We start from the raw sequence: 22,369 nt of genomic DNA, 5'->3' as shown, positions 1-22,369 counted from the left end.
AAATCTTCGTCTAAAAGGGCTTTGGGGAGTGACCACTGAACTAAAGGTGTAGCTTTGTGGTGGTAGAGTGACAAACATTTTCATCATTTAGTCCCAAATCAATTTGCTTCCCATGTTAAAGCAACACATCAAGATGCTTTAACATGATGTCTTTTAAAGTGACCAAACTCTGCATTTTCCAAAGAAGTTACCAAGTTTACTCTTAAGACCAGGGGTCTATTAAATAGGGCCCAGAGGGACTATAAAGTTACAGACGACTGGCAATGAGGTTTAAGTGATCTGACCCAGTGGAAATGTAGTGTGTTTCTTATGGCGTAACTTTATCTTTAAGAGTGTATAAACCTAATGAAGAAAGAACCTTTAGTAGTTTTGGTTATTCAAGAAGAAATAACTTAGTTCACTTCTCATTTTAATCATACATATGTGTAATGGGTAATGAACAGAAACCAATGATAATTTTGAAAAAAAATGCTTTCATAAAGACTTACTACTACCAATTGAAATATAATAAAATGCTATACATACTGTACCAGAGCTATCATAAATTATTATTTTGCATGTTTAAAATAGCGTGCTGATGAGAGGTATTACAGTAGTTATTATTTTAATCAAAAAGTTTGATTTCAGTTAAATAGGATAGGCTTAAAAATATTTAACTAAAAAGTGCAAAGTGGGTTTGCAGTTTTAACAATATAAAAATATTTTATCTTAAAAAAATTATTGTGATATGTTTTTTTTAAGGTATAGTGGAGGATGCTCTTTTTGTGGATGGATGATCAAAATAAGTGGTCCTTCTAATGTCAAAGTCCTACGAGCTTGTCCTTATCTTCACTTACCGGTGGTGAAACTGGCATACTTTAAATATTGCAAATGTTCTTTTGGAAAGTAAGCTTGTATGAGCGATGCAACTTTTGAACAGAGTGTTCACAAGGAGAAATGGGCTTCCGGCTGCTCTCGCACGCAGTAGGCGTTCCCTCTTTTGTGCTTTTTTTAAATATAATTTTTTTTTTTTTTTTTTTTTCCCAAAATGTATATTTTTGTCTTGTTATCCAGCTCTAATAAGGGTCCTCATATTATAACTAAATTGTTTGCAGCTTGGGGCTGGATAGTGAGAAAGAACTTTTTTTTTTTCCATAATCTTATGCCTTTGATTGACTAAAATAAACTCATATTAACTCTGATTCAAAAACATCAGCAACTGAGGATAAAGTATTCCATTCCTGACCTTTGGGCACATGAATGTGCGAACAACCCAGAACATTTGAGGTTTTTTCTTTTTAAAAGATAATGATTATTCTTTGAAATATCAAAAATAAAAGATGGACTGTATTTAAATGCATGAGAAGCACAGAGGAAGAGTAAAAAAGCAAAGCGAGATGAGTGACTCTTTTTCTATATGTGGTGTAGTGCTTATTGTTGGAAGATGGAATATGTTCTTTACCAAAACCCGATGACCCTAATTCATCCAAAGCATCCTTACCAGCTGTATAATATTATACAGCATCTTTGTATTCGATGCTGTATAATATTATAGAATTTAAGACCTACATTAAAAATGTCTCCACAAAGGCATTTTATTAGATATGCATGAATGCTTATATGTTTGCAGAAAAGCAGAGTAACACAAATTTCATATTTCCATACTCTTTGTCAGATAGAGTAAAAGAGAGTAGGAGAGTGAAAAACTATGCAATGTAAAACTTGCTATGTAAATAGAAACACAATTTTGTGATTGTGTCATATTGAGGCGGGTACATTCTAATCTCCCTTTTAATATGCTGCAATGTGCAGACAGGAGAAGTTGCTAAATTATGATGAATATAACCTTATGAAAATCGATTTACCAGTGAAAAATATTATCTCTGGCCAGTTGCTTATTAATACAAATCCAGGCATGTTGCCTTTATCAGGGAGAAAATCATTCTATTTATTTTTTTCAAGCTCTATAAAATTGGATTCATAAGATCAGGACAAATGTATTATGCAACATCAGATAAAACAGACAAAATATATTTAAGAAAGAAAAGAAAAAGAAAGAAAAGAAAAAAAATTATTGTTAACATTTTGGGTTTTTTGTTTGCTTTGGTTTTAGAATAATATTGCAAATATTTGAAAAAAATCAAATAATTATCAGAAGTTAAATCAATCTATTATGCTCCTTAAAATCATTATACATTTAACAATAAATAGAGAAATATTTCTTGCATGTCTGTTTTCCTTGCTTCTATCCATCTATCTATGTGTTTTTAAGCTTAACTACTGTAGGTACTAAATGTCTGCATTTTAGTTCAAGTGTATGTAAACCTTCTAAGACACGGGTATAAGATTACATATTTTCTGAGCTACTTTGGTATTCTATTCAATATACAGATAGATATAAATCATCTGAAAGTAAATGCTAGACCAGACTGAAAGAGTTATGTATAATAAAATAAGTAATTGCAGTTTTCTCCCTTACGTGTAGATTATCCTGTAAATATTAACAAATTCTAAGGTTGTTCCCTATGTTTTACAAATCAGACTATAGGACTGGATTTGAAGGGAAAAAAAGCTGAATATCAACTACCCTGCTGAGTGCTGTGTTAAGAAATGGATCTGATCTGTTGTTATATCATACTGTAAATAGTCGAGCCACAAAACCAAACAATTCTGCCAGCAGACTAATCACTGAGGCCAGTAAACCAATCCTCTATGGACATGCACCGCAAGTATAAAAGTGTGTTTGCAGCCCCGATTATTTATTCATTTTGTTTGATTCAGGATGATGTTCCTCCTGTGGATTACATTTTTTTTTTCTCTTTTTCCTATCTGGTGATAGCGCTGGCACTGTGCCCTCTGTTTAAGATATCAAAGATTTGCGGCATCTCATTCCCTTGAGTTGTCTCGCCAGGGGAGTTTCAATAAACATGAAATGGATAAAGTCTCAGTGATGTACTGCAATAAAAAAACAAAAGAGTAGAGAAAGAGAGTAGGCAAGAGAGAAGGAGAGATTGAAAAATGAAGATGTAATGGGGTTCTTCTGTTTCAAAGAGGGAAGATCTGCCTCCGGAAGCCTGTGCCTTTCCTGGGATGCAAGAGCATGGTGGTCTCAGGAGAGTGAGCCTGTGGGAACAATGACTTTAAAATATCACCGCTCAGGCCTGTGTGTATCTGCAGTCCGTGTATATTAGATAAGGTGTATAATTGATTTCCTCTCCACCTTTATGAGGTGAAACACAAACAGAGCAGCTAAATTTAAGAAAATACATGCCATTAATTATAAATGGTATATTTTTGGACATTTTTCTCTCTGAAATTCTACTTTCCAACAACAGAAAGTGCAAACATACAGCAACAGCATTTTTGCATTTAGATATATTAGTTCATCAACATAAGCTTTTTGTTTTCAGTAATCTTTTTTGAAGAAGACTCTTACTGGTAAATTTCAAGTATAGACCCAGCTTTCTGACCATTATTAAGATGGAATAATGTTTATGCAAATACCCTTTTAATGTTTAGATATAAGTAGTTCTTAAAGACATGATTATGTTGCTCTCAATGTCAAAGTCCTGTCGACACAAATGGAATTTCCTCTGATAAAAGGCAGCCAGACAGTCTGTCTGACCTGCTTTTAACATGACTTATTCTAGAAAAGGTGGGCAATATATGAAAGAACTTTCAGTAATCTTTAAGGAAAAGTAACCTATATATACCTGCCTAATTGTCTAATTGTTTGTTTTTTTAACCTCATGAATAAAATGGATCTATCACTCGGTCATCAAGGTGATCTTTAATGATAGAAATGCTGATTTTTATCGCACCAAGAACTCTTTCCCTCCAAATACAACCTTCTCTGCATAATGTGCTGGCATAACAAGAGAGGACAGCAAGGCTTATACAGCGCTTGGTTTCTGATTTCCTGTCTAAATCAGAATAAAGTATCTTTCCTTCAGATAGATTACCTGTCAGTGCATTTAGTACAACTTAGGCTACATCTGAGGCCACTAGAGACACCAGCATGCTCTTCCTGAGGCGCTTAAACCTTGGCTTCTTCAAAACCACAGAGCTATTACACCTGCCTGTTAAAAGCTTTGAGGAAGACTTCAAGTCAAAGTCAGGTTGCAGTGGGAGATTGTTCCAAGGTGACTAAACCTATCTCAATCTTTACAAGTTGCTGTTGTTCCTGGATTAGATCTTACACAAATTTTGTGCTGCCTTTTTTTCTGTTGTTTGTCATGAAATATATTTATAAAAGCAAACAAATATGCCATTCAATAAAGGATTCAATCAAGTATAAAAGCAGTAGCAGTAGTATTAGTGGTCTCAGTAATACTAGCTGCATTCGAGACGACCAGGGCCTTGCCTGGAATGTGGGTGACAGTGTAAGCTTCTTCCGATCGAAGGGGTAAAAAGTCAGTTGTAAAGCTGGACAGAGCGGTCTGCAAATGAACGAGATGCCTTGCACTGTGTTTGTGTTATGCAGATAAAAATTAAAAAACATCTAAAATAAAACTTCCTTCGGAGTCCTATGTACTGTGTTGCTGAAGTGTCTATTATTTATAGCATGTATAATTTATCTAAATCATTAATGTTATAAGCCTACCCAAAATCAACAGTAATACTATTCGTAAGACTAAATGTTACAGCACAAAAGCATTAAATAAGGAGCCAAACATATCCTGATATTGCTGATTTTATTTGTGGATTGTTTTACATGGTTTTTACATTACATCCATAAGTATTACATTCATTGCAACAAACAGCCTCCATCTAAAGAGTCTATTCAGCCTATTATGAAAAAATAGTTGGAATGAATATGTCACTGATTATTTGTTCAAGTTTGTAGTGAGGCACATTTAAAAAAAATAAAAATTATGAAATGGAAAGGTCGAGTAGGTAGGGTAATTTTTTTACAGAAATTGGCTTCAGAATCGACACACCTCATGCTATGATGCCCACAGATGAATATAGAAAAGTTTTTTTATTTTTTTTATTTGGAGGTTTATAACACAGAAGAAAAAGGTCAAGAAAACTGTCAAAGGAGGAACAAAAGAGAAAAGGAGAACAGTTTGGGACATGGCTTCAAAAAGAGTACATATTGCAAAGGGTTTTTATTTTGTTGTGACATCTGAAACAAAAACAAGGATACAAAACTGATGCAGACCTCCTGTAGCGTTGCTATTGTAACTTCAGTTATGTGCCTGCCACCAGCGGCGTAGGAAGCGGGGGGGACGGGGGGGACATGTCCCCCCCAATATAAAAGCCAGGTGAATATGTCCCCCCCAAAAATTGTACCGCAAAATATTAGATTTTGACATTTTTTTAACTAGCGTGCTTTTATTTTGAAGGCGCAGCATAGCGTTACGTCACTGTACTCCCCCTCCCCTCTCTGAACTGCTGAGTGAGCTCTCAGAAGCAGAAGGGAGGGAAACGGCGACACAGAAGTCAGAAACTTGTGAATGAGGTAAAATGGTCTGTCGGGATGCTGCTATGAATATTGCCTATTTATAACGTCTTGTTGTCAGTTCACTTTCATATATAGAAACTGAATCTTTTTGGTTTAGTCATCTTAGTCTTGTACTAAAGAGGATTAGGGCCACCGGAAAAAAAAAAGTTAACTGATTTTTACATTTTTTTTTTTAGTTTAACATGGGGGAAAAAGTCAGAATTCTGACTTTTTCAGAATTCTGACTTTAATCTCAGAATTCTGACTTTTTTCTTCTGACTTTTTTCTCAGAATTCTGACTTTAATCTCAGAATTCTGACTTTTTTTCTCAAAATTCTGACTTTAATCTCAGAATTCTGACTTTTTTCTCAGAAATCTGACAGATGATTAATATTTCTAATCAATTTACAGTGTTTTTATTTTTTTGGGGGGGGGGTACTATACAGATATATAAAAACAAGAAGGTCTAACTAAAAAATAACCAGAATATATGTTTAGAGTAAAGACTGACTACTTGTCTTTACACAAGCACACAATTTCAAATCTGCTGAGCTTGCTGTGCAAGAAAATGTAAAATATACGTATAAAGAAATATAACAGGAAGTACTGCTAAAACATAAACTAAATGTTAAATAATGTAGATATTGGTTTAAAAAATTCTTCAGATTTGGAAATTTGGAAGGAATACATCATTTTGAAATTAATCAACAAATCTGGTAAAAAAAAAAAAAAAAGAAAAAGAAAGAAAAAATAAAAGTTGCACTTTTTTACTTGAGGAATTTGTTGAATATCTTCATAATTATGACTTTAACTAGTTGGAGGTAATGCTACACTTCTCTTCTTCCTGTCCTGCTCATAAAAGGTAAACATACACAACACAAATGTAATATAACAAAAGTATGTTTAACAACAAACATGTTAGCATCAAGCCATAGCCATGTCTGTTTTAGAGACTAGCTCTCTTGTTTTAATGACCTTCTGCTCCTCCATTAATGGGGGGACCCCTCGGGTACGTCAAAAGTTGCCTAATTCTGTCATTTTCCACCAATGTGTCACTGGCTCTCTCAAAACAACTCACATCTTTGTCAGTGAAGCTGAGTGCTCCACATCTCTGCCTTCATGGTGACCATCTACAGTACATTAAGATCCAAAATTCTGAGATTAAAGTCAGAATTCTGAGAAAAATAGTCTTAATTCTGAGAAAAAAAAGTCAGAATTCTGACCTTTTTCCCGTATTAAACTGAAATAAAATTTAAAAATCACTTAACATTTTTTTTTTTTCAATGGCCCTGTCCTCTTCCGTAGTCTTGGGATGATCACTCATCCAATATTTAACTGCTAACTTTCTCTAGATGTTTGCCACGCTAGCCAAAATTATTATTTTTTTTTTATAGATCTCATTTCAGTACAATGCCACCACCAACTAAAAGGCTGAAACAGCAGTAGGACTTACTCAGATTTTTTTAAAATTGAAACGTCAGTGTGAGTAACTGTCACCTAACACAACTTGTGTTGAAATTAGCCCGGTCTGGGCGTGTGTTTAACGAGGATTTTTTATTTTTTGCATGGTTTTGATTCGCCGAAATGGACAGATGTTATACCTGCCGCGCTCCTGATCGTTAGTTAACCACAGGGAGAATTAATTCTAATTCTTAGCAGCAGCGGCCGCATTGGTTGTGCAGCTGAGTGCTGCACAACCACTAATTAACCAACTAATTAACTTCTGCACCTTTATTTCCTCAAATAAACTGCTGGCTCCTCTTTTTAGACTATAAACAGATTAACACAACATTGAAAACTCTTTAGTTTTCTCTGTTCTGTACTGCAAACTAGAATTAAAGGCGCCATTTCTACCAAAGGTCTGGACAGACTGGCCACCTGTCTAGGGTGGACCCCGCACCAGCACCTCCCGACCCCACTAAGGGACAGGGTGCAGAATTAACATATTCCTACGCCCTTGCCTGCCACTACAAAACATGGAAAAGCATGAACCACCTAATGAGAGCAAATAAAAACGGTTTACCATGAGGGACAGACTTACATACATCTATAAAACTAAGAATTTGTGACAAGAAGGCTACTGTACACTACTTTACATTAGATAATGTGCAATACTACCGCCTCTTCTGACAATTGGTTGTGATATATCTTCTAACTTCTTAGAGAGTAAAACAGTGCTGTAGCTGTAGATTTCGTGACTTACGGCAGGCTATGTTTACAATAGCTCTATTTTGAAATAGTCCTGTCAGGGGAAACACAGTGTTCCCTTAAAAAACAATAAGAGCAGTGCAAAAAATGAATAGAATCCATTTTTTGTATTTCCTGTCTAATACAAGTATCTCTCAAGTTAACCAAGTTTCATTTTCGATTCATTGATGAGCACTTTGTAATATCATCCCCTGGAAGCTTGAGCTGCTAATAATTTAGAGTTGATTTTTTAATTAATACCTATTATTATAGTAATAATTTGTTCTTTTTCCTGTGAATAAAGATCAGTCAGTTGTACATTTTGCAACGTATTGACTAACTGCAGCAGAACAGAAAAGCACTTTGTTAAAAAGGTAAAAAAAAATTGAATAAATATTAATTTCAGTTTATTCTGTATAAATTTTTTATAGAAAAACTAACTTGAAAAAAGGTAACAGTTCTAGCTTGCAATAATCTTGCATTACAAATGTGTGGAAAATATTAAAGACGCTTTTGAAAAATTGCTACTCTTAGAAGCAGTCTAAAGCTTAATGAATTCAGTCTGCATGACGTACGTCAGTTTCTACATGGGGAAAACAGCCTCAATGGTGGCAGTTGTATGAATAATGCAGCTAAATGGAATGGTAATTTACACTGAGTGTCAGGAAGCAATGTATTTAACTTAATTCCTTATTTTTCTGAGTGCAAGACCCTCCAGAAAACTCCCTAAAATATGCATTGTTTTGAAATCTATTCAAAGTCATAAAGGCAGTTCCAGTACACATGCCATTATGAACTTTTGGTGCAATAGAAAGAAATGATTTCTAGGAAAGGAAGTAAAATCTTTACTTAAACACTAGTACACACACCTGCATCTACTGTATATATATATATATATATATATATATATATATATATATATATATATATATATATATATATATATATATATATATGTGTGTGTGGGTGTGTGTTCTGGTTCTGATTTAAGAGCACTGTGTGATATCTTGATATGGCTGGAGCCAGATAAGTCTCCTCATGTACAAACAAGTGTATGTGGTTTTTGACAGATTCAAGACTACCATCCATCGGACATGCCCAGCTACCACCTTATATAATTATTTGCTGAATTGCTAATTTTACTTTTCAGGAAAAGCATTGACTTTTGCTTATAAAAACTTAAATGCCTACATCTACAGTATTTTGTTTAGGATGTGTAGTAGTTTTGGGGCACTATACAGCACTCCGGCAGTGAAACCTGTTCCCCATCAGGGAGAGGAGGCACTCTGCCTCACAGCTGACACATGGAGGACTCTGACGACAGTCAACCCAAGAAAGGCCACAGGCCCCGACAACCTGCATGGGCAGGTGTTCAAGGACTGTGCAGGTCAGCCAGCTGGTGCCCTCACAGACATTTTCCAAACCTCGCTGGACCAATCCATAGTGCCAGCATGCTTTAAGTCTGCCTCAATTATTCCAGTCCCAAAGAAGCCTCAAGTCACCTCATTTAATGACAACTGGCCTGTCACATTGACTCCCATCATGACGAAATGCTCCAAAAGGCTGGTTAAAGAACACATCTTCTCCCCTCCTCATTCCAGTTTGCCTACCCTCGAAACTGCTCCACTGAAGACGCCATCTGCTATGCTTTTCACCTGAGCCTAGCACACCTGGAGAAGTAGAACAACCATGTGCAGATGCTGTTCATCCCACAGCATCTAATAGGAAAACTGGACATCTGGGCTTCAACACACCCCTTTGCAATTGGCTGTTAGACTTCCTCCCCAACAAACTCTGTTAGCACGGGTCAGACAGAACACCTCTGATGTCATCACCCTAAGCCAAGGCTCCCATCACAACTGCGTCTTGAGCCCCCTGCTGTTTACCCTGATGACACGTGACTGCGTCCCCAGGTTCACCACAAATCACATGGCGAAGTTTACAGACGACACCAATGTGGTGTGCCTAATTAGAGACGCCAACGACCAGGTGTACAGAGAGGAGGTGGAGCAGCTGGTGAGCTGGTGCAGAGACAACAGCCTGGTCCTGAATGTGAAGAACGAAGACGAAGGAATCACCGTTGACTTCAGGAAGAACTGGTGTAACCACACTCCACTGCTCATCAACAGCTCAGCCTTGGAGGTGGTCAGCAGCAACAAATTCCGGGGGTGCACATCACAGACAGCCTCACCTGGACTATGAACACCACATCATTAGTCAAGGGGGCACAGAAGCGCATGTACTTCCTGCGGAGGCTGAGGAGACCAGCTAGCCTAGGATCGTAACAGGCCAGGAACCACAAGATGTTTGATCGCACCAAAACTGGGTCTTAAATCGTTTTTACATCATAAATCACAGAGACAAACAGGGGATACACACAAGAAGATGACAGAAAACAAGACAGGAACGGCGGCTGTAACATCAAAAACCATATACATTTTTTTTTCTCCCACACTGTTTACATTTGATCACTGCTGCACTTTATGGAATGGAAAAGTTCATTTCACTGCTAGGGTGTTGCTCACTTACTTTTTGAAAGCTGTACAAAATAAAATATCGTTTTGTATACACTATGTGTATACAAAATGACAATAAAAGTTGTCAAAGTCTAAAAACTCACAATTTGAATGTTTGTCATAAACCTTTGAAAATCGTTTCAGGATTTCCTTTACTAAACCAAATGGCATCTGAATACTAATTCTACTCGCTGAGGCAAGATATCCATTATATGATAAAGACCTTTGGGGGAAGGATGAATTAATTTCAGTCCTTGTACATTATGAACAGCTGTTTTGGGGAGTGCTCTGCTCCAGTAAACCTGGGTCTTATGTCCGCGTAGGTCACTCGAAGAAACAGTCAATCAGTCCAACACAGAAACAACTGGTATGGCTGAACCATAACTTTAGAATCGGGGGGTGCTCAGTAGCTCAGACCTTTTTCAAACAGGGGTGTAGTCCTTTTCCCCTGCAAAAATGGACTACAGTTCCAGAAATTGCCCCACATGTAGCTTGATTGTTGGGTCTTTCTGTGTGTCCAGGCTCAAGTCCTAAAAATGCTTTTCTCTGTGGATTTAAAGAAGCCATGGAGTATGGTACAGGATGTGATGTCAGGAGGACAGGCTACATCAAAACACAGCCATAATCTGAAGTTGGTTTTGATCCATAACATGAGCATCGTGAACATAATGTAGGTACAGCTATTATAACAGGTAGCATCTTAGCTATTAAACCTGTAGGTCTCTCACTCTGACTGGGACCTTACTTGCGTTTTTATGTCACCCTCAACCATCAGTGCATTTAAAATATGAAGATAATACTTATTCAGGCATTGCCTTATATTGGAGAAACCAAACAACAACTACACAAAGGCATAGCACAGCATAGGAGAGAATGTAACTATAATGTTAGATTCAGCTGTATACTTGCACTTCAAGAACAGAGGACACACTTTTAAAGACCAAATGTTCAGATTATGTACAGACAGATGATTTGAAAAGGGGTGAGTAATGCCGACTTTGTGAAAAGGGGAAAACATCACTTAACAGAGGGAGAGGAATTTGGTTTTACTGTAGGTTCTTATCGTTTACTATTCAGTTATGTAACCCATTCCAAAGGAATTAGAGAAGCACTCTCATCATGTTTCAAAAGGCCAATCACATAGCCCATGGACAAAAAAGGACTTCAACAATCCAGAAGAACAAGGGCTGGCTATTTGATTTGCATCTGACTTTGGAAGTGCTTAGAAGAATGAATCTCCAAGGCGCTTAAATACATGAGCAATCCAACCACAGTTTACTCTGGTGCAGGTCAGCAGAATTGAAAGACTACTTGAAGGGTATCGATTGAACATCTTCAAAAAAATGTAAGCCTGTTTTGTGGCTCTTGTTCAGAGGTGATGCTTAAAAGCTAAACCCTGTTTTTATTTTTTATTTTTACAACAAGACTGTACTATTGTAATTCTTTACTATCAGGAAGCCCAAAAACTGTAGTTAAAAGCTGACCCGAAATGCTGCAGTTTTGCAGTGTGTACTAGAGTTTTGATGAAAACTAAAAAAGGAAATCACATTTCTCCTACTTCAGTCTTCCTCTCATTGGCTTCCTGTTAAATCCAGAATGTATGTAAATAAAAACCTAAATAACCAAGGCCTATCTTATCAGAGATTTGATAGTTCCTTTGTCCCTAACAGACTACTTTGCTCTCCTCTGCCATATGCTTTGGTTGCTGCCGGAAATAGCAGCACTTTTCATCATTGTGTTTCATTCAATCTCTGTTTTCCATTGCGCTGTATTTGGTAGGGACACTAATACTTTTTGTTCTTTCTGCTTTTTATCGTCTTTGTAAATTGGTGAGGTATATTGTTGTGATAGGTTGATAGATGATAGAGCTTGACTCCTTAGCTGTTTTCCTCATAGATAGATAAACCTATTTAGCTGGTTTAACCTAACAGAAAAAGTTTTTTTCTTGATCAGTGCTTCTATGTTCCATTTGTAAGTCACCATCAACCAACACGACAAAGCATTCTGCAAAATCTAACTTTAATAACCATGCACAAGTATATTGTACATCCCAAGACCACGTCTGTCATCCCTTCATCGCACTCTCTATCTCCTTCATACAATGCATTTAGAAACATTAAAATGTTAACTTTAAACATTCCTGAATTTGTATAATAAAGCCAACGAGCTGCCATGGAGGGTAATGAATGCAAATCTTACTGTTTTCATGAACTTTCTATCCAGTTTATTTTCAAGAAGTTACTTGAATAATAGCAAGATATCTTAGAGCTCACTGGCTGTTCTTTCTTTTACCAAAATGACAACAAATTAAACCAGTGTCCCCTACCAGGCTGTGGCGGCCTAGTGGTTAGGGAATAGGGCTTGGGAACCTGAGATTCTGAGTTCGAACCCCACTCTCAAAGACTGCTACTCTGGGTCCCTAAGCAAGACTCAGGGAACCAGAATTGCTGATTGCTCTCCAGGTGCCCAACGATAGCAGCCCTCTGCTCCCCAAGGGGATTGGGTAAATGCAGAGCTAAATTTCTCCAATTGTAATGAGACAGAGACGGTTTTATCCAGGACGGAGAGGCAGGCAGTCAGGCGGAGCTTTTCAGAGTCAGGGATCCAGAGAGGGGGAAGCAGGCAGGCAGATTCAAACGGTTCGGGCAGGCTCGGAGTCGGGGGGCAGATCGGGTCGGAAACAGATAGGCGGTCAGGTTCTTCCTTGATGCTGGATTATTCGTAGCTGGTTGGCTTGAGATAATCTGGCACAGAGGACAGATCTGATGGGGCTTTTAAAGTGCTGGAAGCAGGTGACTCCAGTCAGAGCTGATTGCAGATGAGTGGAGCAGAGCAGGTGCGAGGACTCAGTGATCAGGCCAGAATCAGTGCAGAAACCATTACAGAACCCCCCCCTCAAGGGCGGATTCCAGACGCCCTTTTGGGCTGATCAGGATGGGCCCTGTGGAAATCCCGGATCAAGGTTTTGTCCAGGACGAAGCGGGAAGGGATCCAGGATCGCTCCTCGGGTCCATAACCCTCCCAATCCACCAGATACTGGATGCCCCTGCCCCTCCTCCTGGATCTGAGAATGCGCCTAACTGAATAGGCAGGACCCCCATCGATCAGACGGGGGGGAGGTGGGGGTCCGGCAGCGGGCACAAACCTTGAGTCTCTGACCGGCCTGACACGGGAGACGTGGAATGTGGGGTGAATTCTCATCGTCTGAGGGAGGCGAAGCCGGACAGCCACTGGATTGACCACCTTGGAGATGGGGAAGGGCCCAATGAATCGGGGTGCCAGTTTCTTGCAATCCACTTTTAAAGGTAGGTCCTTGGTGGAGAGCCAGACCCGGTCTCCAGGTTGGTAACATGGAGCTGGAGACCGCCGGCGATTGGCATTTCGAGCCTGGACCTGGGATGACTTGATGATGGCTCTCTTTGCCCTCCTCCAAGCACGCAGACATCTAAGGGCAGACAGACGGGCTGACGGTACTCTCGACTCCTTCTCCTCGACAGAAAAAACTGGTGGTTGAAAACCGTACACCACATAGAAGGGTGAGAGGCCGGTGGAGCTGGAGGGAGTGGAGTTGATGGCGTGTTCCACCCAGGGTAGGTTCTGCACCCACCTAGTGGGGTCGGACTCACAGAGGAGTCGAAGTTTTGTCTCAACCTCTTGGTTCATCCTCTCTGTCTGACCATCAGTCTGAGGATGGAAACCGGACGACAGATTAACAGTTACCCCTAACAAGGAGCAGAACTCCTGCCAGTAACGGGCCACAAACTGAGGACCTCTGTCGGACACTATGTCAGCTGGCAGTCCGTGCAGACGGAAGACCTCCTTAGCCAGGATTGTGCCCATCTCCTTGGCAGTGGGGAGCTTAGGTAGAGGGACCAGATGGACCATTTTAGAAAATCTGTCAACAATGGTTAAGATGACAGAGTGACCCTCAGAAACTGGTAAACCTGTGACAAAGTCCATGGAAATGCTAGACCATGGCCGAGAAGGAACGGGGAGAGAGCGGAGCAGACCGGACGGAGGTCGCCTGGAGACCTTGGCCTGGTTGCATTGAGGGCAGGCAGCAACAAACTCCTTAACGTCCCGAGTCAAAGTGGGCCACCAAAACTGGGACCTGATGATTCTGACTGACTTAGTGAAACCAGGATGACAATACAGACGAGAGCAATGACAGACGTTAAGGACTTTATTTATCAGAGAGTCTTTGACATAAAGCCTGTCCCTGGGGCAGGCCTCGGGAATCTGTACTCCCTCGAGAGATTTCTTAACCTCCCCCTCCAGGTCGAGCCTCGTGACTGCACACCTAACGGTGTCAGGGAGGATGTACTCCTGAGCCTCCTTGGAAAACTCCTCCCCGGTCTCGAACATCCTGGACAGGGCGTCTGGTTTCCTGTTCTTGGACCCCGGCCTGTAAGATAGGGAGAAGTCAAAACGACCAAAAAACAGGGCCCACCTGGCTTGCCTGGGGTTAAGTCTCTTTGCAGTCCTGAGATACTCCAGATTCTTGTGGTCAGTCCAGACCAGGAAGGGGAGCTTAGACCCCTCTAGCCAGTGTCTCCACTCCTCCAAGGCCAACTTAACTGCCAAGAGTTCCCGGTTTCCCACATCATAATTGCGCTCAGAGCTAGACAGTTTTCTGGAGAAAAATGCACAGGGGTGAATGCGGCCGTCACTGGCTCTCTGACTGAGGATAGCCCCGACTCCAGAGCTGGAAGCATCCACCTCCACAATGAACTGCTTATCAGGGTCAGGGGAGACCAAAACTGGAGCTGATGTGAACAGGGATTTGAGCTGCTTAAACGCCCTGTCAGCCTGGTTATTCCAGAGGAACTTAACTTTGTTAGAGGTTAGGGCATGAAGGGGAGCACATACCTGACTGAACCCACGGATGAAACGGCGGTAGAAATTAGCAAACCCCAAAAACCTCTGGAGTTGCTTTCTGTCTGAAGGAATAGGCCACTCAGTGACAGCCCGGATCTTGGCTGGGTCCATAGAAATCTGGCCTGGGGAAACCATGAAGCCAAGGAAGGTCATGGATGTGACATGAAATTCACACTTCTCTGCTTTAACGAACAGCTGGTTTTGGAGAAGGCGAAGTAAGACAGCACGGACATGTTCCCTATGGGCTGAGAGGTTTTCAGAATAGATTAGAACATCGTCAATGTAGACAAAAACAAACTGCCCAATCATGTCACGGAGAACCTCATTAACGAGGTTCTGAAAAACTGCTGGGGCATTTGTTAGGCCAAAAGGCATGACCAGATATTCATAGTGGCCAGAGGGAGTGTTAAAGGCAGTCTTCCACTCGTCACCCTCCCTAATGCGGACCAGATGGTAAGCGTTCCGCAGATCCAATTTAGTGAAGATCTTGGCCCTCTGGATCTGGTCGAAGGCCGAGTTCATAAGGGGAAGTGGATAACGGTTCTTAACAGACACCTCGTTGAGCCCCCTATAGTCAATGCAAGGTCTGAGGGACCCATCCTTTTTCCCCACAAAAAAAAACCCAGCACCAGCAGGGGATGAAGAAGGACGAATTATCCCTGCCCTGAGTGACTCATTAATGTATTTCTGCATTGCCTGGGACTCTGGTATGGACAGAGAGTAGAGTCGACCCCTAGGAGGGGTTGTTCCCGGAAGCAGTTCAATGCTGCAGTCAAATGGGCGGTGAGGCGGTAGAGCTGTGGCTCTGGACTTATTAAAAACCTCTTTTAGATCATGGTAGTCTGCGGGGACCTTAGAAAGGTCAGGGTAAACCTCCTCCACCTCATTCTCTGCAATTAAAAGAGGTTGGGCAGACAACAAACAGGACTGAGAACAGGAGGGAGCCCAACCCATGACTTCCACTCTTCTCCAGTCAATCAGGGGATTGTGTCTCCGGAGCCAGGTGACACCCAGGACAACAGGAACCTGAGGGGAGTCAATGATTATGAAGGTCAAAGTCTCTCTATGGTTACCTCCGACTAGCAGTTCCACCGGCTCCGTGACGAGGTGGGAGTGGTTCAACCGGTGGCCATCCAGGGCGAGGACGCTGTGAGGTGACGGGCCCGGGAGGAGTCCAATGTTCAGACTTCTGGCGAACCCCTCGTCCATGAATTCAGTGTCTGCCCCAGAATCAATAAGAACAGACAGGTTATGTGCTATGGCTGAAACAGTCAAGGTAGCAGGAAGCAAGAGGTCTGGGGAGACAGAGAGTGTAGTGCGGCTCAGGAGGGATCTCCCCCCCCCCTACTGAGCCTTGGCTTTTACTGGACAGGTGCCAATGTAGTGACCCACGGCTCCACAGTACAGGCAGAGGTTTAATTTACGCCTGCGAAGGCGCTCCTCAGTAGACAGCTTGCTCCTGCCCAATTGCATGGGTTCAGGATCAGCTGCGCTTGGGAGGGGTGAAGCCTCTGCTGGAGTAGAGAACGACCTGGGGAGAAACTGGTTAGCAGCTCGGCGCTCCCTTCGACGTTCCATAAGTCGAAGGTCAATCCGGGTTGCCAGATCCTCCAAGTCCTTTAGTGACCGTGGGAAATCCCGGGTGGCGAGTTCATCCTTAATTTTTTCATTTAGTCCAGTAATAAAAACATCCATCAGGGCATGCTCATTCCAGCGGCTCTCAGCTGCTAAGAGATGAAAGTCAATGATATACTCAGAAACTGACTTATCACCCTGCCTGAGGGTTAGGAGCCCCCTAGTGGATTCACGGCATGGTAGCACGGGGCTGAAAACCCTGATCATCTCCTGGGAGAAATCGTCATATGAGTGGCAGATATCAGAGTCATTTTGCCATTCAGAAGTTCCCCACAATCTTGCCTTACCGGTCAGCAGGGAAATTACATATGCAACCCTGGAGCGTTCAGAGGGGTATGCGGATGGCTGTAACTCAAACTGGATCTCACACTGTGTGAGGAAGGCTCGGCATTGGTCCGGATCGCCCCTAAACAGTTCGGGCGGGGTCAGGCGTGGTTCTGACAGCTGCGGTGAGCGTGATGCGGTGACAGGTGCTGACGCCTGCGGAAGTGAGGCGGCTTGAGGAGCCTGGTCGCGGAGATGAGAGAGGATCTCACTGACGCCAGCCTCTAACTGAGAAATAGATCTCTCCACGCCAGCACGCCACTGATCGTCTGGAGATGGATCCATGTTGGCCAGATTATTCTGTAATGAGACAGAGACGGTTTTATCCAGGACGGAGAGGCAGGCAGTCAGGCGGAGCTTTTCAGAGTCAGGGATCCAGAGAGGGGGAAGCAGGCAGGCAGATTCAAACGGTTCGGGCAGGCTCGGAGTCGGGGGGCAGATCGGGTCGGAAACAGATAGGCGGTCAGGTTCTTCCTTGATGCTGGATTATTCGTAGCTGGTTGGCTTGAGATAATCTGGCACAGAGGACAGATCTGATGGGGCTTTTAAAGTGCTGGAAGCAGGTGACTCCAGTCAGAGCTGATTGCAGATGAGTGGAGCAGAGCAGGTGCGAGGACTCAGTGATCAGGCCAGAATCAGTGCAGAAACCATTACACCAATGTGAGATTATTAAAGTTCAATTATCATTATGCCAAGTGCAAGTGTAGTGACTGACAGTTCTTTCAGTTTCAGTGTAGAAAAATGCAAATTGTAATTGCAGTGTTGTATAATATAATGCAAAATTTTCTCCTAAATCACTTGTTCAAACGAACTATATAAACATTTAATTTACTAACATTTACTTTAGTATTTTATTGAACAAGAAATTTTATTTTTTTATTTCACTTTTGTCAAGTCATGTTTTCTGCTAACTCTACTCTTATTTGCGTGCAATTAATGGCTACTCTAGCCTCTTAAAATTACTAAATAAAAAAAAATAACAAGTAGGCTTTAACCAAAAATACTCCACACACAAACACATGCATCTCTAGCTCAAGTGAGGCTTCTTGTTTTGGCAGAATCTTTATAGTTTTAATGTAATTTTCAAATTCCTCAGCTCACAGTGCCTTTTTGAGTTTAAATTAATAATAGGTATTTTCAAAAGTAGTGGGGTTTTTTTATTTTTTATTTTTTTATTTACATGTCACTCTTTAATATACCTGAAACTGAACATAACTGTTTTTGTATCTGTCATAATGTTGTACAGAATAAATCAAATGTTGTGATCCAACAGTATAATATAATATTAAGGTGAAATATAATAAAGCATTTTTATTGTACAAAAGAATACTGTTTTGCCACTCTACTTCTGTGTTCTGACACTCTTCTTTGAATTTACACTTATGAGTTGTATAAAAACTTACTATACCTCTGATTAATTGACACTGTTTCCCTGCATTACATTTTCATTAAACAGTGTCACTCTCTCTGCTATGTGCATCTTTGTGGGATCTATAATTGCAAGTTAAAAAGCTATTGGTGTAGAGAGGTATATATATATATTTTTTTTTTGTATTTCAGTGCAGTTTTTAAAGGAATATCTCTTCCCTTTTCTTTGACAGCTTACCTCTGTGACTTATTGTAAAAGCTCCTCATTACCATCTGCAAATGGCCAATGCAGTAGAAAAGATTAACTAAGCAAGCATTTATGGCAGAGGCAAAATGGACATGTCCACAGATTTACTGCTATTTATTATAGTTGTTATTGTTTCAAGTGCAAAAAAAAACAAAAAAAAAAAAAAACAAACATCTAAACTGCTTAAAGGAATAGGTTGTTGTTAAACTGGGCAGACACCATTAGTGAGATAATTTATGCATTTAACATATTTGAATAGAAGATGAATCCAAACAGACGATGCAGTAAGGGAGCACATTATCTTTCTGTAATTTAACATTTTGCTGCATGGACAGTAAAATGAAGGATTTTTGTACAATGTGTGTACAGCTCTGAATTACAGTTTATGGGAAAAAAGTGGTGACAGGTCTGCAGAGCTATAATACTTCCCCTGCCTCTAGCCTGTCTTCTAGGGAGAACCAGGAGAGTCATTGAAAAAGAAATACAACCATTTCAAGTTTAACATTTAACTCATACAATTAGAAATTCAATTTAAAAAGCTTTTGTAATTGCATATTTTAAATTCCATTGTTATAGAAGAAATTTAAACTGAAGTTATTAATCCATTATTAAATAGTACAGTCTAACAATGTATTGCCAAGTCCTACTTATAAACAGAGATTTAAAAAAACATAATTTTTAATAAAATTTTGTTATCTGAAATTTTAAAAAGGTAGTGGCTTTTTCATTTTTCACTTTCTTTTTCATCTTATATTCTTAATTTTTTTTTCAACTGTATTGCAATTCTTTTTTCTTTACCATCACAATTTAACATTTGGATGTGTCTTCTGGTCTCTGTGCATTCTTTTAACTGTTCCCCTTTTCTGTTTAAATTTCGAAAGGTATTTCTGGTCCCTGAGCACAATAAAAAACAAGTTAAACCATCACAATTTCTCCTCAGATGCAATTCAACTCAATTCAGTTTATTTATATATCGCCAATTGACAACACGTCATCTCAAGGCACTTTACAGTTCAACCAGATCATACAGTCAAATTGATTCAAAGTTTTCTATCTAAGGAAAACCACTTGATTACATCGACTCATTGACTTGAATGCAATCCCTCACACTAAGCATGCTTCTAGCAAAAGTGGAGAAGAAAAAACTCCCTTTTAACAGGAAGAAACCTCCAGGAGAATCAGGCTCAGTGTGAGCGGCCATATGCTGAGGCTGACTGGGGTTCAACGAGACAGAAGCACATCCAGCCAGTCACAGTCAGAGAAACAGGACTAGACTGGAAAAACAGGACTAGACTGGAAAAACAGGCCGCATCTATAAACAAAGGTGTTGATGGCACCTTTATTTATAGATACACTATATTGCCAAAAGTATTTACTCACCTGCCTTGACTCACATATGAGCTTAAGTGACATCCCGTTCCTAATCCATAGGGTTCAATATGACGTTGGTCCACCCTTTGCAGCTAGAACAGCTTCAACTCTTCTGGGAAGGCTGTCCACAAGGTTTAGGAGTGTGTTTATGGGAATTTTTGACCATTCTTCCAGAAGCGCATTTGTGAGGTTGCACACTGATGTTGGACGAGAAGGCCTGGCTCTCAGTCTCCGCTCTAATTCATCCCAAAGGTGTTCTATCGGGTTGAGGTCAGGACTCTGTGCAGGCCAGTCAAGTTCATCCACACCAGACTCTGTCATCCATGTCTTTATGGACCTTGCTTTGTGCACTGGTGCACAGTCATGTTGGAAGAGGAAGGGGCCAGCTCCAAACTGTTCCCACAAAGTTGGGAGCATGGAATTGTCCAAAATGTCTTGGGATGCTGAAGCATTCAGAGTTCCTTTCACTGGAACTAAGGGGCCAAGCCCAGCTCCTGAAAAACAACCCCACACCATAATCCCCCCTCCACCAAACTTTACACTTGGCACAATGCAGTCAGACAAGTACCGTTCTCCTGGCAACCGCCAAACCCAGACCCGTCCATCAGATTGCCAGATGGAGAAGCGCGATTCGTCACTCCAGAGAACGCGTCTCCACTGCTCTAGAGTCCAGTGGCGGCGTGCTTTACACCACTGCATCCGACGCTTTGCATTGCACTTGGTGATGTATGGCTTGGATGCAGCTGCTCGACCATGGAAACCCATTCCATGAAGCTCTCTGCGCACTGTTCTTGAGCTAATCTGAAGGCCACATGAAGTTTGGAGGTCTGTAGTGATTGACTCTGCAGAAAGTTGGCGACCTCTTCGCACTATGCGCGTCAGCATCCGCTGACCCCGCTCCGTCAGTTTACGTGGCCTACCACTTCGTGGCTGAGTTGCTGTCGTTCCCAAACACTTCCATTTTCTTATAATACAGCTGACAGTTGACTGTGGAATATTTAGGAGCGAGGAAATTTCACGACTGGATTTGTTGCACAGGTGGCATCCTATCACAGTTCCACGCTGGAATTCACTGAGCTCCTGAGAGCGACCCATTCTTTCACAAATGTTTGTAAAAACAGTCTGCATGCCTAGGTGCTTGAATTTATACACCTGTGGCCATGGAAGTGATTGGAACACCTGATTCCAATAATTTGGATGGGTGAGCAAATACTTTTGGCAATATAGTGTATATATTTACCATGTGCAAGGTAACTCCTACAGTAGTGTTGTGATTCAAGCGTAGCTGTCTAAACAATGAGACAGCTGATTTTATCTATATAACAACTTTGATAGCTTAATTTATTTTCCAGTGAGCTCAGGTACAGGATGGTTACACAAAGCTAAATGAAGGGAAACAGCAGTGTTAATTTCATCAGCATTTTTTAAATTTATTCTTAGTCTTTTCACAATGATGAAAATCAATTCTAGTCTTATTCAAATTTTTGTCATTTTTGTCGTTTTAGTCAACACTGTAAATAATATAACTTCTGTACACACTGTTTCTCTTTTTAATATATATATTGCACTGTACATAATAAAACTTCTCCACACTCTGCACATTGAACCTTTTGTCCGCTTGTTTCATCATATCCACAAAGTCTTCATCCTCAATGGTCCTTGCAAGCAGGCCAGAATGCCCAATCCACTTTGCCATTGAGTTCTCCAGAGCTTTCTGCTCTTTGGCGTCAGGTTTGCACAGTGGGGGTGCTCCCAACATCTCTGCGACAGACTTCCCTTCCTTCCATAACCTCTGATTTGGCTGTGGTGTCACTGTGTCAGGTATCTAGTTAGGAGGAAGAAAGGTAAACGATTAATATCCAGTGTATATGTAGAACATCTTTCTTCTATGACAGAGAGACAGACAGATACAGGCACAGGAAGGCACACACACACACACACACACACACACATCCACATGCATGTGTACCGCTAGGTTGATCATGACTGGCTTTAGTAGGCCTACTATATCTAATCAATGTCAATACCACGTGCATCTAAGTTCAACTACTTTTCAGTCAGTATTTTCCACTATCTTAGTAGCTAGCTCTGGTCTGGCGAATCTACTACCATATTTTACTTGCCAAAATGTATTGATCAACACAACACAGGCAGACGTGTATTTGAGATTATCCCACTGTCCGAACACACTACGCCAACTGTTATGATTCTGATACACTTCTGATCATGTTAACGTGGAGTGCTGTTCACCATGCTTGTCGGAAAACAACCAACTCAATATAATGATCAGTCATGACCAATGTTTCCAAAAGCTTCTGTGAGTAAAAGTATCTCTCTCAAATTGTTCTGATATGGGCGACAAATAACACCCCCAACTTGATGCTGTCAGAGCTAGTTAGCTAACTAATGGCTAGTAGT

This window comes from Cyprinodon tularosa, unplaced genomic scaffold (genome assembly GCF_016077235.1).
Source record: "Cyprinodon tularosa strain WSP-4 unplaced genomic scaffold, ASM1607723v1 ctg59, whole genome shotgun sequence".
NCBI lineage: Eukaryota > Metazoa > Chordata > Actinopteri > Cyprinodontiformes > Cyprinodontidae > Cyprinodon > Cyprinodon tularosa.
Note: the sequence above shows the minus strand (reverse complement) of the source record.